This window comes from Ursus arctos, unplaced genomic scaffold (assembly GCF_023065955.2).
Source record: "Ursus arctos isolate Adak ecotype North America unplaced genomic scaffold, UrsArc2.0 scaffold_16, whole genome shotgun sequence".
Classification (NCBI taxonomy): domain Eukaryota; kingdom Metazoa; phylum Chordata; class Mammalia; order Carnivora; family Ursidae; genus Ursus; species Ursus arctos.
Window position 1 is genome coordinate 20,281,626 of NW_026622830.1, and position 18,393 is coordinate 20,300,018.

Here is an 18,393-nt window from a genome sequence, read left to right on the forward strand (position 1 = left end):
TACCGCACCTGCTGAGCAAGGCACTTCCACGCGCCGCCGCCGCTTCCTGCCAGCTTCCCCTCCGCCAGCCTGGCCCACTTTTTAAAAATACAGATTCCCAGGGCCCGGTGGGTTCTGATACAGGCGGGTTGGGCTAGGACCCAGGAATCTGTATGTTAAACAGGCCCCCAGTGATCAGCTGACCCAGGAACAGCGTGTCCCTGGACGCCCATTGCTGGAAGCACTAGCTGTCCCCCACCCCTCTTCCTGCTTTTGGGAACGTGCATCCTCGCTTCCATGTTTGGTCCCAGGCCTGGGCACACAGAAGAGAAGCAATAAACACGTGCCTCTGTGAGACTGCCAGCACGGCAGATGGCTGGGCCGAGAGGCGTAACAAGCGGAATGCCTCTGTGTTTATGCGGGCTACACCAGGGACCCCTCACCTGTAGACGTGGGGTTCCCAGACCTTTGCTACACGAAGTGCAGTTCACAAGCCAGTGGATGGCTCCCCCTTGGGAGCTTGTTAGAAACGCAGACTGGAACGACTCAGACCTACTGAATGGGGTTCTGCATCTTACAGGAACCCCAAGATGATTCGTGAGCACGTTGGAGGCATATGTCCAAGATCCCTTCCCCCATCCGCATTAGTTCTAACTAACCTGTCCAAGCACACTGTGGGGCCAATCTTTTTTTTCAAAGTCCCAGAGAGAGCTCCAGAAAAACAGGCTTTCACAGCCCAGATCCATACTTAGTAGCAGCTGGGGCCCACGGTAAACCTCTGCTCAAACAAGTTACTTATTCCTGAGTCCCCGTTAAAATAAACCTTCCCGGTAAATTGAAAAAGAGACAACAATTCCAGCCTCTATAATTCTGGGGCATGAAACATTCCCTTCTTTTGTACAGAGTTGTGACCCCTGCTTCCCTGGCCAAAGCCATCCAAAGACATCAAATGGCCCAAAGAAAACAAGCCACGTCTTCCTGTTGGCCTGGCTTCAAGTTATCGGGCAGATTTCACACTGGAGCTTGACCTCATTAATCCAAGGCCTATCACATTGCTGTAAATGTCAGTGGAAAAATAGCCATTCAGTGGGTTTCCTTCATTCCACCAGAAAGGGAAAAACAGGAAGGCAACAGCAGCTGTGCCCCAGCTTGGCAAATCCCAAGGGCCCAGCTGACAGGGCGTTCCTTGTCAGCACCTACGTTCCCCTGCCCCAGCCTGCTTGTCCAGATAAAGGTGGGTCCCGTATCCACATGAGCAGAATGCACTGGTGACTGTGGCCATGATCATTTGCCCGCCCCCCCCCCCCCCAGCACCTGCTTGGGAAGGAAAATAGCTGGGTCGGAATTTCTTTGGCCGGAATTACCAATTGGCCGTTTACCATTCAGGTTCATCTAAATCTCTTCTGCCCATTCAAAATGTCCTACAAGCCAAACCTCTGGGACTCCAGGGGACACAAGGCCTTCCAAGTCCTCATTCATCCCTTTAAAGCATATCAACTGTCTCCCGTGTACCGGGCTTCACGCTGTGCAACTGAGGACACAGAGCTAAATGAATTAGACATAGTCACTGACCTAACGGGGCTCGTGGTCCTGTGCAACTTTTCTCAGCCTCGGCACTGTTGACATCTGGGATCGGGTGGTTCTTTGTGGTAAGGGGCCATCCTGTGCAATGGAAAAAACAGAGCAGCAGCCCTGCCTGGCCCGTGCACACCAGCTGCCAGTAGCAGCCTCCCCCTCTGCACCTCCCCAGTTGTGACAACCAAAAATGTCTCCAGATATTCCCAAAGGGCTCCTAGGGACCAAACTGCTCCCAGGGGAGAACCACTGGTCTAGTGGAGGAGACAGACTAAAAGAGTAATGACCACAAATAACCAGATCATCACAATTATGGTAGGTACCATGGAGGTCAATGTCGTGGATATTACACCAATGTTCTCTATGACACGGAAGCCAGATATTCTTTGTATGATTACAGATCTTTCTGAAAGCGCTGAATAGTGCGTGTGTGTGTGTGTGTGTGTGTGTGCAAATATTTGCAGATAAAGAAATTGAGGCTCAAGGAAGTGAAGAAATCGCCCAAGGCCCCAAAGCCACTGGAAGGCAGAACTGAGATTTGAACCTAAAGTCTGCCTCCTATGGAAAAGGAAATTTGAGCCTTTGCCTTCTGAAAACAGGTAGGGCCATGTGATGCTCTGACTAGCCATCATAAAAGGCTCATTCCTTCCTGGGGGTCACAGTGGAACTCAACCACCACCTGCCACATCCATCAAGTTGCAAACTGCCTGCCTCAAGACACATCTGGGGGACCCTGCGGGCCCGAGGAATGCTGCCCTGAACTCTGAGACATGCAGGAACACCTCCTCCCCTTTGCCAAGTGCCTGCCCCCAGGGCCTCCCCAAAAATCGGGGCAGGGAGAGAATGGGGCAGTGTCCAGGTTCCCAGGGCACACCCTACCATGACCCATCTCCAAGGTGCCTACTGTCCAGCATCCAACGGTACACAGTGAAGAAGTCAGACGTTCTGCAATCAGCTTTAGATATTTAGGAGAGGCATCAGTGAAGTGGTACAGGACAGCACATAGCAGCTTCAGAGACCCCCACACAGGAGATCCTGCCACTTATGAGCTGCATGACCTTTAGCAAATTGCCTCACCCTCGGTGCCTCAGTGTCCCCTTCTGTGCAACGGGGATAAATGCATCCACTTCAGTAAGTCACTATGAGGATTCCATGGCAATGCAAGCAAAGACCTTGGACAGTGACTTGGAAAGCACCTGGTACAATATTATAATCAATAAGGAGCCAAATCACAACACTTCCTCCACCCACATCCCCTTCCTTCAGATAAGAAACTGAGTCCCAGGAAGAGAGAAAACAGGTGCAGAAGTAGGAAAAGCATCTCGGGAAGAACGAGAGGCTCTCCATGCTTTCCTGGGAGAAGGAGGAAGGGACAGTTACCGTGTTGGCAGAGAAGCCCAGGCCAGCCCTCCCTCTCATGCAGAAGTTAATCCTAGACTTCCTCCGGTGTGCAGTCAGACAACCCTCCACGGGCAGCAGGGGGCCTGCTTCGGATCAGCGAGTGTTTAATCATTTGGGATCCCTTGGCAGGCTGGCCTCTGCCCACCTCCCTGGCCTCGCCTGCCGCCCCTGCCTCCGTCACGCCCTATGGTGACAGTGCTCCAGCTGCCACTCCTGCCCGCTGCTCTCGGAGACACCGTGCACTTCCGAGCCCCTGTGCATTTGCACAAGCTGCTCTCTCTGCTCAGCCTGCCCGCCCCTCTACTACCCGCCACCTGGAAAATTGTCTCTGAAGGCCTCAACTGTGCTCCCACAGCAAAGTTGGCCCACCTGTTATTGGTCATCATAGACCAGTAATAATAGCAACCAACATGTGCAAAGCTCTGATTAATATCTAAAGGGCCCTGAGCTGAGTATTTCAGCCAGGCATCTGCCCATCACCCCCCAGCGGCAAGGTGCCAGATTCAGGAGTGAAACCTGGGTTTGCCGGCCCGGGGCCACCTGTCCATCCGCCGCTCTACTCTCACGCCTCTCCTTGCCAGTCAAGCTGTTCTCCCACACTGTCCTTGCTACTGGGTTCCAGGCCAGCCTCTCTCTCGCAGAGGGGGCCCTGAGAGCTGCTTGATTCATCTTGAAATCCCGTCCTAAGCACAAGGTCTAGAATGGGGTAAACATCGCTTGAATGAATCCACAAATCCTGAAAAACAGCAGCCTGATGAGAGAGGCTAGCTCACAGACTTCCTGGGGACAGGCTCATGCTGGACTCCAGATCCCAGGAGTCAGGGCTCCCTGGCCGAGAGGCCTCCCCATTCCTGAGAGTGAGAGGCAGAAGAGGTCTGACTCCCCCAGACTGGAGGCGGTGGGACCTCTGACAGCCCAGTGCAAAGGAGGAAATGGTGGTGCTGGTGACGATAATCACTTCCTGCATTCCTGCCCACGCCAGGTGCTGTACTAAGCACTTTCTATGCATTACGGTCTCACAGAAGCCTCACAACCCCACGGAGTAGATATTACTATTGCTCCCATTTTACAGATGAGAAAACCAGGACTCAGAGAGGGTAAATAATTTACCTAGCGTCACAGAGCTTTTAAGTATAGAGCTATCATTTGAACCAGACCTGTCTGGTGCCCTTGCTCTTCATACTTCGGAGCTTTCTGTAGGAGGCGGGCTTGTCCAAGCTCTCCTTGAGCCCGTTCTCTAAGATGTGCTCAGGGAAAGAAGGCTATCCTGGTATCTGCTGGAAAAATGCCCGGTGGGACCTACTATACACCAAATGGTTCAAGTCCTGGGTGCAGGCAGGGTGCAGACTGGGGCAGCTAGTTGGGGGAAGGGGACAAGGCTGGGTGGGGTGCCTGAGGGTCCAAGCCCAGCGCATGAACCCAGGAATGCGCCTTCTGCTATCTGCAAAACCAGGCTAGCTGCAACCTCTTTTGGCCAGAGAAAGGGTGCTCTGGGGATGCAGCTGGTTTTGAGAAGATCCCGAGGCCCTAGTTTCCACAGAGCCCAAATGGGCTGGGCAGCAAGGGTCTTGCCTCGGAGGTAAATCCCACCTTCCTGGGTCAGCATCCTCTTCCCCCCAACCTCTCAGGCTCCCAAACAGACTTAGTGGCTAGATTAGAATTTAACCTTCACTCCAGCACCAAGTACCAGAATGAAGTCTGAGCAGACATTGGCCTTGCCTACATGTCCTTCAGTGCATGCAGGGGAGGTCCAGAGAGCAGCAGGAGGCAAGGAGCCCCAACACTCTAACCAGAGAACACTCAGGTGAACATCCCAGTGTGAAGAGATTGAGAGAGGGATAGGAAGGATCAGCTGGTCTTCCTGAAGGAGACACCCCAGGGGCTGGGACCAGGAGAGGGTTCAGAAAGGTTTCAGGGTGAGGGACACTGTTGGGTACACTCCAACTGACGGAAAAGTGCAAAGTTGAATGTCCAGAGTAGCCTGGGTGATATCTTGCCTCCACCATCCTGGTGGCAGGTGGGAGAGAAGGGGCGGGAGGGGCGGGGGGATGTGTGTGGGACTGCCCTGTGCGCAGGCAGGGAGCTGAAAGGACTCACCAGGGCCCACAAGCCGCCTGCAGGCTGGATCTTTAGGACCAGAGCTGAGGGAAGAAGATGTGGAAACTCCCCTGGCCCCTGCAGAACCACCCACCAGGACTCCACTTCTTCTCTCGCCTAAAAGAAGAGACACGCCCCACTCAAAACCATTATGAAAGGCTCCAGGATTTACCTAGAAGCATTCCTCCTGTCCTGCCCCACTGCACCAAGCACTTCCCATGGGGCCCGTCACCACCCCTGCCCACTGCCTGATTATTAGCCCCATTTCCTAGAGGCAACTGAGGTTCCCAGAGGCCAAGTGCCTTGCCCTCCAGCGGAGCGCTAGTCACTGGCTGAGCTAAGAGGCTTTATTACCAGCCTAGGGGGCAGGCCTCCCAGCTGGAGGGGTTTTCCCCCTCGGTGTCTCACCAGCCACGGGAAATGGCAGGGCACACAGGAAAGTACCACGCGGGTTCAGGCGGCTAACGACAGGCCCCTTCCCGGGAGAGCCCTGCGGGAAAGGGCGCCTGGTACCTCAGGGCCCTGGGTCCTCCACAGAGGGCGATTCAGAGGCGGCACCTGGTGCCCGGGGCCGCGGGGAGCTGGTGGGCGCTTCTGACAGCGAGAACAGGGGCCCATTATGTGGAATCCAATCACATGGGCGCGCAAGCAGCTCGGCTTTCGGTTCTGAGAAGCGCTTATGCAGCCACCTCTCTCTCCGCTCCCGAGGTGCCCGGGAGCACCGGGTCCCAGGCTTTGCGCGGCCCTCTCGGGAGCACCGGATTCAAAGCTCGCCTAGGCTCAATCATCCGCTCCGGGCTGGGAGCTGCATCATCAGCAGCTCGCCCGAAGCCGGGTCCGGACTGGGGGAGGAGGAGGAGGGAGGGAGTCTGCATCAGGGAAGGAGGCGGGCAGCGGGGGCCTCCCCCTCCCTGCTCTTCACTCGGGGCGGTCTGGGCAGCTCAGCCTGGGCGCTCCGGATGACCTTGGGGAGACCCCTCTGCGCGACCTCCCCAGGGCGGGCTACACGGGTTCTGCCCATCCCAGGCGCTCGGGGGCGCTCCTCCGGCCGGAGTCAGGGCGCGGGACTCGGGAGGAGAGGCGCGCTCCTGACGCCGGGGACCCAGCAGCCCGCGCACCGCGGCCCTTTGGAGAGGCCGGGCGCACCTCTCACCGGGAAGAAGCACGCGGGGTCTCCCGGGTCCAGCCGGCGCTGTCAGCGGGAGCCGGCGGCTGGGCGGGTCCGCACGCGGGGCGCCTGCCCTGGGGACCTTTCCCGCCCCGGGCAGGAGCGCTCCCTGCGGGGACCTGGCGCCACCACGCGAGGGGGCGGCGCCCCCATGCCGGGCCCCGAGGCTGGGCGCCCAGGCTGTTTGATGCTGGTTGGGGCTCCCGCTTCCCGGGATTGACACCCCCGGCAGAAGCAGCCGAAATCCCACAGGCTGCCCCAAGATCGGGCCACGGCGGCCCCAGCCAACAGCCCGCCGGTGCGCCCTCTACCCCGGCCTCGTCGTCGGCGCGCCAGACCCGGAGAACGCCCCCACTCCAGCCCGACTCCCCGGCCTGCGCTTCCGGCACCCGCCGTTCCAGTGCCCCCTCCCCCAATTCCCTCCAGCCGCCGGCCCTTGGCCCACGCGCCCCACACACCCCCAGCCAGACCTTCGGCGGCTGGGACCACCTCCCCGCCGCGATCCTCATCCCCGCCGTGTCCAGCCAGGGAGGGGCGGCGCCGCCGGGGAACTCACCCGCTCTCCCTAGCCCGGCCCCGAGCGGCTCCGGCCCTGGCTCTGTCAGTCCGTCCCCGAGCCGCAGCTGCCCGTGCGGCGACAGAAGCTGGCTGAGCCGGGCCGCCAGCCTCCGCACCGCCCCTCGGCTCCTCCCCGTAGGCGGGGCCTGAGCTCGCGGGAAGTGGGTGGGCACGCTCACCCGGCTCCTCTGGCTGGCGAGGGAGCTCGTGCAAGGGTCCCGGCGCCCCAGGTCGGTGCGGTTCCTCCTTTGAGCAGCGGGAAATCAAAGGCGATGGGACACCGCCAGTCTTCCCGATGGTCTTCCCCCCTCACTACCAACAAACGCGGAAAGGGGGAAGCCCGGGACTGTATTCTTGCTCCCATTCAACGCAAGGGCGTCATGAAGCCCAGAGGGGAGCAGTAACCTGCCCGAGGACACCCAGAATTAGTACCAGTGCCAGAAAGTCAGGTCTCCTACCTTGAGGGCCTGCGCAGCCTGAATCTGAAGGCTTCCTTGGACGTCGATGGAGGAGCCCAACTAGGCCTTGCCCTGGGGACAGGTTTGTGGGGGCAGGTTCCCCAGCTGAGAAGGCGGAGAGACTAGTGGGAGCTTGGGGGCTGTGGCCTGCAACGTGGCTTCGTATCACTTCCTCTTTCTTAAAAGAAAGGAGGTGAAGCTCAGGAGGAAGGAAGTGGTCGTACCTCTGCTGACGTCTGTCACCGAGGTGTAGATGGGGGCTGCTCTCCGCAGATGTACCGGTGAAGATGAAAAGCAAAACACGACGAGGTGCCTTCTATCCTCGAGTTCAAGCCTCTTTATGGGGCTGAAGGCTCCAGCCCTCTGAGCACCATCTTCCCCGCCCCCCCCCCCCCAGGACAATGGATTTAACTATTTTTAAGTTGCCATAGAGAGAGCCCTACTCCCCTTGCCACCCCCCAGGAAGAGAAGAGAAAGTTAACAAAGGGAAAACCCCATACCAAAACATTCTCTGGAATCCACACTCCCTGAACACTGGCTTTAGAACAATAGAATTCTCTCCTCCACAAAGGGCCTTGTTTCCTGAGCTTTCTCAGCCTCAGCTTAGAGCCCTAGGCAGCCCAGGGCCAGCCAGCGGGGGGTGCAGACAAGGTTTAAGTCTGGGGAGTTTTGGGGTGGTGCACAGTTATTTCAACTCCCAGCAGTCTGGTTTAAAGAATTCCTCTGGGTCATCACACACTTGCAATGTTCTTTTGAGGTGGACAGTATAACCTGAGTTTAGTGATTTCCTACTGGCTAAGGAAACTCAGTAACCTTTCTTGAGGAAGTGCAAACCTCAGGGCTGGCCTCGTTCCAGGTCCTCAGGCCCCCCAAGTCCTCCGAAACCCCCCTCCCTCATTCACCCCCTCGGCTCCCTCTTAGTTCATTAATAATCCAGTTGTGAATGACACTTTCAGTAAGAGCAATTAGGGAGCAGAGCAGGTAGGGAAGACATAAAGTGATGTTTAAAATAACCCAAGGGATCATTGTTCTCTGCAGAATGCTTCTGTTGATTTGTCATGAGGAGCTGTGGGCTAAGAGGGTGGGAATCCATCTCTCCAAGGCAGGTGTCGAACTTGGAGCCTGTGTTCCTGACATGAAGCCTTGAGGATGGGTCCCAATCCCCATGCTGTACTGTTCATTCACACCTCTCACCGTGTTTGATACCAAAAGTTCAAGTGCACTCAGAATAAGGTGGAGGACTCATGCTTTCTGATTTCAAAACTTACTGCACAGCTACAGTAATCAAGACAGTGCAGTATAGGTAATAAGGACAGACATATTGATTAATGGAATAAAACTGAGAGTCCAGATATAAACCCTTACACTTACAACCAACTGATTTTTAACAAGAGTGAGAACACAGGGGCGCCTGGGTGGCTCAGTCGTTAAGTGTCTGCCTTCAGCTCAGGGCATGATCCCAGCGTTCTGGGATCGAGCCCCACATCAGGCTCCTCTGCTAGGAGCCTGCTTCTTCCTCTCCCACTCCCCCTGCTTGTGTTCCCTCTCTCACTGGCTGTCTCTCTCTCTGATAAATAAATAAATAAATAAATAAATAAATAAATAAATCTTAAAAATAAAAGAGTGAGAACACAATTTAATGAGGGAAAAAATAGTCTTTTCAACAAATGGTGCTGGGACAAACGGATTTCCACCTGTGAAAGAAGGAGGACAGACCCCTACCTCACACCATAGACAGAAATTAACTCAAAACAGACCAAACGGATATGTAAGATCTAAAACTGCAAAACACTCATAAGAAAACATTAGCATGAATTGTGACCATGGATTAAGTAACTGTTTTTAAGATATGGCACCTAAAGCATAAGCAACACAAAAAAAATAGATGAGTCAGACTTGATAAAAAACAAACAAAAAACTCCTGTGCTACAAAAGTTGGGACACCATCAAGAAAGTGAAAAGAGAACTGTTATGGGTTGAATTGTGTCCTCCACCCCCCAAATTTCACATGTGGAAGTCCCAACCCCCACTACCTCAGAATGTAACTGTATTTGGTAATAAGGTCTCCAAAGAGGTGATTAAGTTAAACTGAGGCCCATAGTGTGGGGCCTGAATCCAGTAAGACCAGTGTCCTTATAAGAGGAAGAAAAGACATCAGGGATGTAGACATAGAGGGAAGACCTCGTGAAGACACGTGGAGGAGATAGCCATCTACAAGCCAAGGAGAGGAACCTTGGAAGAAACCAAATCTGCAGACACCTGGATCGTGGACTTCTAGCCTCCAGAACTGTGAGAAAGAAATTTCTGCCGCTTAAGCCACCCAGAATGTGCTGTTTTGTTACACAGCCCTAGCAAACTAATATGCTAACCCACAAGATGGGAGGAAATATTTGCCAACCGTGTATCTGATAAGGTCTTACATCTAGAATATATAAGGAACCCTTACAACTCAATAATAAAAAGGCAGATAACAGGGGCGCCTGGGTGGCACAGCGGTTAAGCGTCTGCCTTCGGCTCAGGGCGTGATCCCGGCGTTATGGGATCGAGCCCCACATCAGGCTCCTCCGCTAGGAGCCTGCTTCTTCCTCTCCCACTCCCCCTGCTTGTGTTCCCTCTCTCGCTGGCTGTCTCTATCTCTGTCGAATAAATAAATAAAATCTTTAAAAAAATAAAAAATAAATAAAAATAAAAAGGCAGATAACAATGAAAAAAATGGACAAAGTGTCTGAAGAGGCAGTTCACCAGGGAAGATATCTGAATGGCCAGGGAGTACTTGAGCAGATGCACGACATCATTAGCTCTCAAGGAAATGTGAATCAAAGCCACAACGAGGCACGATTTCAAACTTAATAGGGTGGCTACAGTCACAAGGACAGGCAATAACAAGTGTTGGCAAGGACGTGAAGAAATGAGAAAGCTCATACGTCGCTGGTGGAAATGTAAAATGGTTTCAAAAGCCGTCTGCCAGGTCCTCACAATGTTCAACAAGAGTTACCAGACGGTCCAGAAATCCCACTGGTAGGCGTGCACCTGAGAGAAATAAAGGCACACCTGCACACAAACGTGTGCGTGACCCTTCAGAGAAGCGTCTTCACACGAGCCCCGAAGTGGAGACCACCCAGATGTCCAGCCAACGTTGGACGGACAAATAAAATGCGGTTCTGCATAGCACGCATCAAAAGGAATGGAGCACTGACACGTGCCACAGCATGCATAAACCTCGAAAACATGGTGCCACGTGCAAGAGGCCAGGCGCAAGACCACAGGTTGCGTGATCCCACTGGTGTGAAATGTCCAGAAGAGGCAAATCTCTAGAGACAGAAAATAGATCAGTGGTTGTCTGGAGTTGGAAGACGGTTTGCGGGGGGGCAATTGGAGCATGACTGATAAAGGACACTAGATTCTTCTTGGGGCGATGAAAATGTTTCAAAACTGACGTGGTGATTGGTCGCCTATGAATATACCAGAATCCACTGAATTGTACACTTGAAATGGGTGAATTGTATGGTATACGAATTGTATCGCAATCAAGTTTTCCCTGAAAGAAGCCAACCGGTCCTTTGAAAGCAACACTGACCGTGTCCTCCAAGCCTCTGTCCCCAGGCAGGAACATTCTGAGCTCACCTACAGTCTGTGAGACATTAGGGTACAGTCCAAGGCCAAGGAGCATTCTAACAGATGAGTGGAAATGTTTGAGGACCCAAAAATAAATGGGTTGTCCCCATACATAAAATCTGAAACATCGGTGTTTACAAATACAGAATTAAATATCTCCGATAACTTTTGTGTTACTGGTCAAGTCCGGCTCAAGTGAACTCATCGTTACATACACATGACGCAGAAGGTAGAGCTGGGGCGCATTAGATGGTTGTTATGATGTAAAGCAAGGACTCCAGAAGAAGAAAGGCCCAGAGACTCCTGAGTCTGTGGGAAAATGAGCTAATCCAGCTCAAAGGGATTCATTTTCAAGGTGATCTGAGCCACTGGTTCTTAATGCCAGCCAGCGGGCCGGTGTTGGGACGGCTACATTCATTCGTTTAGCAAACACTGAGTCCGATGCCTGGCCCCCAGGGAGCCCTGCTAGGTGGCTGGTGAAGACGTTGGCGGCTGGCCAGGCCCAACAGACGTGCAGCAAGTGCAGCACAGGCTCAGGTGAAAAAGAGCCGGGGTGGGGGGGCGGGGGGGTAGAAAGGCCTTCTGGGTAAGGGTCCTGGCTCCACCGTGAACTCGCTGGGCGGTCATTTCCCCTTCCAGAGGGTCAGTTTCCTGGTTTGCGAAAATCCTTTTGTGCAAGACTTGCATGTGTTTGTGTGTGTGTGTTTTCCCACGTCCTCGTGCTTTTGAGGGAAGTGACCTTTCTTTGACCTCTTTTTCTTTTGTAAGCTTCCCAAAGAGCACAGTCAGAAACGTGTGCACACAGTGGGAGCCCCATAGAGGTGTAGAGGGGCACCAGATGTTTTCAGCTGGCAGGTGAGCTCAGAACTGCAACACTGGGAGTTTCAGGGTGACGGGGAGAGGGGACAGATGGGTTTTCATTTTTATATTCAGTTTACAGAGAACCCTCGGAACCCAGTGAGTGGCTGTCAACCTTGGCAGGATGTTGGAATCACGGAGGGAGCTTGGGAAAAGGTTGTTGGCCAGGCTCTACCCCAGGGCATTTGAATCCGATTCTGGAGGTGGGGCTCCTGCCTTTAGACACAGGCATATACGCACAGATCACAAAAACTCCCCAGGTGAGTTGAAAATGCAATGTGCAGCCAGGCTAAGGATCGCTACTTAAGTCTGTGTTTCTCGAAGTCTGGGAAGCACCGAATTATGCAGGAGAAGGGGAGGAAGAGAGTGTTAAAATGCTGCTTCCCAGGCCTGTCCTTTGCACTTCTTCCTCATTCTTAGGCGTAGTATATGCCTCGGGATATGCACTGTAACTGATTCTAAAGAACGGCAGGTACTAGTTAATGCCTGCAGCTACCAGGATAGTGACCTCTCATGCTCCTGCATCTCTTACCTTGATTTAAGCAGAGTTTCCTGAATTTCCTGAGTAAAAGAATCCCCTGGGGCACTTATTGAAAATGCAGATGCCGCTGTGCAGTCACCAATACAATAACAATTGAGGAGGCAAAGGCCATCAACAGATACCAGAGCCACTGAGTAAAAAGTTGCCGGATAAGAGACTATTCACGTGGTTCAAAGGATCACTCTCCCAAATTCTGTACTGATTAAAAAGGGGGAAATGGACTTTTACAATGGAGAGATCCAGAAGTCCCCACCTGAGCCAAATGATCAAACCCAACATGGCCAAGAATGGGACAACCTGACATTGTGTGCGTGCCCTGATGTGATGTAATATGACATACACGACATCGTCTATGTCATATTCTTGCCAAAAATACTTAACCTGATTTTAGCCATGAGGACAATTTAGACAAATCTAGAATGTGGGCCATTCCACAAGCCTAGACTCTCTTTTAAAAGTTAATTTTTTTAAAGATGGGGAATTATTCTAGATTAAAAGAGATTAAAGCGACACAGCCAAGAAATATATATAAAGCATGGACCTTGACTGGATCCTGGATTGAAAAAGTAAAGAGCCAAAAAAGAAGTGTGGTAGACCTTTGAGAATTAACTCCGGTCTCTATATTAGATACCATTACTGAATCAACGTTACTACTCTGAGCTACGATCACGGTATTGTGGTTGTGGGGGAAAGGTCCTTCCCTCATTCTTAGGGGCTGCCTGCCGAGGAGAGGGTGAATGAGGAAGAAAGAAGAGCGGAAATGTGCCAAAATGTTCACCATTGGTGAATCTAGGTGAAGGCCATCCAAGGGTTCCTTGTACTTTGCTTTTGATTTCTCTACAAGTTTGATATTTTTCAAAATAACAAAATCTGGACAGTGGGAAGGAGGTTCCTGAGCCCCCATCAGATTCAGTAGGCGTGGAGTGAGGCCCAGGATCTGTGTTTTTAAGGGGTGTCCAGGTGATTTTTCCCTGATGCAGGGCTTCACCATCCGTGGAGACACCCCCTCTGACAACCTGGCCGCCTTTCAGACTCCCCAGTGCCCCGCAGGGAACAGCCATCCCTCTTTCCTCTGCTTGATCTGCTGTTCCCTCTTTCCCTCTTTCCCTGCTGAACTCCCACCCTTCTTTCAGGTCTCAGCCCAAATGTCACTTCCTCAGTGAAGGCTTCCTAGAAGCCTCTCAGTCAGCCCCCTGGGAACACAGCTATAATTTGACCTACCTTTGTCACCCCTGGATTAATGTCTGCTCCCATTAGAGAGTGTTACGGGCAGAATTATGGTCCCATCCCTCCTCCATTCATATGTTGCCGTCCTCACTCTCAGGATCTCAGAATGTGACTACATTTGGGGATAGGACCTTGAAAGAGGCGATGAAGGTAAACGAGGTCATATGGGCGGGCCCTCACCCAATATGGCCAGTGTCCTTAGAGGAAGAGATTAAAGACAGACAAAACACTGTGAAGACACAGGGAGGGGCGCCTGGGTGGCTCAGTCGGTGAAGCATCTGCCTTGGGCTCAGGTCATGATTCCAGGTTCCTGGGATGGAACCCCACATCAGGCTCCCTGCTCTGTGGGAAGTCTGATTCTCCCCTTCTGCCCCTGCCCCTCTCCCTGCTTGTGCACATGCGCTCGCTCTCTCTCTCTCTCTGTCAAATAAATAAATAAAATCTTTAAAAGAAGAAAAGAAGACAATGGGAGAAGACAGCCAGCTGCAAGCCGAAGAGGCCTCAGAAGAACCAACCCTGCTGACACCTTGATCTTGAACTTCCATCGCCCAGAACTGTAAGGAAACAGCTCCCGGTGTGTGTCCCTGGTCAAGGCAGGCCTGACAAGCTGATACAGATGCTGTGCACCACAGACCGGGTCTGTTTTTCCGCCACCGAATTCCCAGGGCCTAACAAAGCCCGGCACGTATGCGCACGGAGAGGATCTGTGGAACGGCTGAAATAACCCTACTTTACAAGATGTTGGAGGGGTTTACGAAGAACCTATCACCGGTCCCAGCACGCCGCAGGGTTCAATAAGCAGCTCCGGGAAATGTGGCAATATTTTGGAAAGCAGACAGGTCTAGGTTTCCTTCCCCGTGATTTTTGTTCTGTTGTTGCTACCGTTCTTGGCCTCAACTCTGTGCCCGTCTGGCTGCTGTCACTCTTTGCCTCTGGGGAAGGACAGATGCCATGCAGGGCAAACAAAGTTGCTCTCCAGTCCCAAGTGGTGACACCCACGGCCCGGGTGGCACTTTTCATGTCTTACTGCCTTGTACAGGAGATGAAAGGGCTTTTGGAATTCTAGAAATCTGGGCTGGGAAGATGAAGAGGCACAGCCTGAGTGAGAAGGGAAAATGCTTATCCCCACATAAGAGATTGGCTGGAGAGGTGCTTGGCTTCGGAATCTTGGGGAAATGCAAGGAAAACATCCAGGAGAGAAAAGTTTGACAGCTGTCAGAGAGGCAAAGAAAGTCCTTTCAAGAACTTCTCAAACTCAATACACGAGAAACAAATAAACAAATAAAAAAAATGGGCAGAAGATATGAACACTTTTCCAATGAAGACATACAAATGGCTAACAGACACATGAAAAAATGTTCAAAATCATTAGCCATCAGGGAAATTCAAATCAAAACCACACTGAGATACCACCTTACGCCAGTTAGAATGGCAAAAATTGACAAGGCAAGAAACAACAATTGTTGGAGAGGATGTGGAGAAAGGGGATCCCTCCTACATTGTTGGTGGGAATGCAAGTTGGTACAGCCACTCTGGAAAACAGTGTGGAGGTCCCTTAAAAAGTTAAAATTGAGCTACCCTATGATCCAGCCATTGCACTACTGGGTATTTACCCCAAAGATACAGACGTAGTGAAGAGAAGGGCCATATGCACCCCAATGTTCATAGCAGCAATGTCCACAATAGCTAAATCGTGGAAGGAGCCGAGATGCCCTGCAACAGATGACTGGATTAAGAAGTTGTGGTCCATATATACAATGGAATATTACTCAGCTATCAGAAAGAACGAATTCTCAACATTTGCTGCAACACGGACGGCACTGGAGGAGATAATGTTAAGTGAAATAAGTCAAGCAGAGAAAGACAAATATCATATGATTTCTCTCATCTATGGGACATAAGAACTAGGATGATCGGTAGGGGAAGAAAGGGATAAAGAAAGGGGGGGGGTAATCAGAAGGGGGAATGAAACATGAGAGACTATGGACTATGAGAAACAAACTGAGGGCTACAGAGGGGAGGGGGGTGGGGGAATGGGATAGACCGGTGATGGGTAGTAAGGAGGGCACGTATTGCATGGTGCACTGGGTGTTATACGCAACTAATGAATCATCAAGCTTTCCATCGGAAACCGGGGATGGACTGTATGGTGACTAACATAATAAAAAATCATAAAAAAAAAAAAAGAAAGAAAGTCCTTTCAAGTGAAGGACAGGCCAGGGATATGACAGGAACCCCTGGAGCCGGAGGGGGCGGGGGAACCAAACACTGGTACAACCACTTCAATATTTAGCTTTGTTTGGAAAAGTTGGATATGCATGTCCACGTCCTGTGCCCCAGCAACTCCACTTTTAGGAGCACCTGGCCTGGAGAGAGACTCCCACCTCTGTAGGAAAAGAGAAGTCTAAGAATATTTATTGTAGTTTTATTTGTAATAGCAAAAGATGGGCAACATTCTAACTATCCACCAATAGGGGAATTGATACCAGTAAGTGAAGGGCTATTTGAATATGGAATGCTAAACAGCAGAGAAAATGAGCTGAAATAAAGCTACCTGTATCAACATAGATAAATCTGGAAAACAAAAGGTGAGTGAGAAAACAAAGCAAGTTGCAAATGGATACTTGCAATGTGATAGTTCTGTATTTAAAAACAGGGTAGCAACCAGTTAGGACACATACACATGCTACAGAAATATGAAACATGGCCCCTGTTCTCCATCTTTCACCTGCTCCGCACCACTGTGGGTTACGCTATAGAGGTTCCCTTGTCCTCTGACTTCTTGTAGCGTTTAGCCAAAGGGAGGTGCCAGAAAGACTCAGAGTGCTGAAGAAACAAGGCCATGTGAGTTGGCTGTGTCCCTCTACTAGAGACCACGGCTCCTGTTGGTGGCCCTCTCTGTGCTTTGGTAATTGCTCACTCCCCTGGCCTCAGTTTTCCCATTCATAAAATGGGGATGATAAAAATGCCCACTTTCATTGTGTGGACTTGGTGAGTGTAGGCACTTGGTACAGTGCCTGGTAGGTTATAAACCCTCAGGAGAAGGGACACCTGGGTGGCTCAGTCGGTTAAGCATCTGCCTTTGGCTTAGGTCATGGTCCCAGGGTCCTGGGATCGAGTCCTGCATCGGGCTCCCTGCTCAGCCGGGAGTCTGCTTCTCCATCTCCCTCTGCAGCTCCCCTCTGCTCATGCTCTCTCTCTCTCTGACAAATAAATAAATAAAATCTTTAAAAAATTAAAATAAAAAAAAAACCACTCAGGAGAAGTTAGCTATTATTATTAAGCACCCTTTCTCAATGCCTACAAGGAATCACTGCCCTCTCTTTTTTCTTTTTTTAAAAGATTTTATTTATTTATTTATTTATTTATTTGAGAGAAAGAGAATATGAGCAAGGCGGGGGGAGCAGAGGGAGAGCAGACTCCCCGTTGATCAGGGAGCCCGATCCCAGGACCCAGAGATCATGACCTGACCCGAAGGCAGACGATTAACCTTAATGGAATGAGCCACCCAGGCACCCCCATCGCCTCTTAAACATAAAAATCTCATGGGTTCCTTTAACGTGACTTCAAATTTCAAAATACAAGTCTCCAAGGAATCTCTTATCTGAAACCATGGGGACCAAATGTGCTTTGGAATTCAGGCTTTTGGATTTTATAAATGCAATGTGATGCATGTACTCTAGATCAGTGATTCTCATCCTTAACCAAGAACCAGAATCACTATTAGGGGTCCTTAAAGCACAGGTGGCTAGATCCCATCCCACAGTTTTTGATTCAGTAGGTCTGGGGTGGGGCCTGAGAATTTCCATGTTTGACAGGTTTCCAGTGGACATTGATGCTGCTGGTCTGGGGACCACACTTTGAGAACCAGTGCCCTCTATTATATAATGTCCCTAGAGGAGTCTAGGGCATCAGGCCATATTCAAACTCTAATATTTCTGCTGTGAAATGTTAATGAGAGAGGACACATAGCCTTATGTCAGCTCAGATTAGGTCTAGCTACTGAGCGAGCTTTTATAAATTGATGAAAACCTCTCAGTTTTCAGAGAATTTTGGATTTTAGAAGAAAGTTTAAGAGATTGAGGACTTGTAAATGAAATCTCATGAACAAAGTAAAAAACATACAAAAACCAGTAATGTTAGATTATGCTTTTTAAAACTACACTTGACCCACCACCATCAGGGATTGTGAATGTCTGTGGAATGAAAGAATGAGTGAAAATAAGTTCCTCTTAAAAAGAAAGGGAGTATTATCAACAATAGCCAGACTCTGGAGAGAGCCCAGATATCCACCGACAGACGAATGCATAAAGAAGTTGTATTATATATACACAATGGAATGTTACTCGGCCATCAAAAAGAATGTAATCTTGCCATTTGCAACGACGTGGCTGGAACTAGAGGATATGATGCTGAGTGAAATAAGTCAGCCAGAGAAAGACAAATACCATATGACTTCACTCATAGGTGGAATTTAAGAAAGAAAACAGATGAACATATGGGAAGGGAAAAGAAAAAAAGGAGAGAGGGAAACAAGCTATAATACTTTTTTTTTAAAGCAGACTCCACACCCAGCGTGGAGCCCAATATGGGGCTTGAACTCACGACCCCGAGACCAAGACCCGAGCTGAAATCAAGAGTCGGACCCTTAATCGACTAAACTATCCAGGCACCCCAAGAGACTCTTAATGACAGAGAACAAACAGAGGGTTGGTGGAGGGATATGGGTGGGGATGGGCTGGATGGTTGATGGGTATTAAAGAGGGCATTTGTTGTGATGAGCACTGGGTGTTGAATGTAAGTGATGACTCACTGAATTCTACTCCAGAAGCCAATACTGCACTGTATGTCAATTAAGTAAAATTTAAAATCAGTAAGTAAATAAATAAATAAAACAAAACCAAAAAAAAAAAAAA

At 50.8% G+C, this 18,393-nt stretch overlaps 1 protein-coding gene across 2 annotated transcripts in view; it reads right to left on the reverse strand.

Annotated features, from left to right (window-relative positions):
- Positions 1-6,867, reverse strand: part of PPP1R16B (protein phosphatase 1 regulatory subunit 16B) — a 90,775-nt gene extending 83,908 nt beyond the window's left edge. For both annotated transcript variants that reach the window (XM_044385823.3, XM_026503500.4), the window contains exon 1: positions 6,777-6,867. The gene's annotated coding sequence lies outside the window, so the exon portion shown is untranslated. The remainder of the gene's footprint in view (positions 1-6,776) is intronic.
- Positions 6,868-18,393: the final 11,526 nt, after the last annotated feature.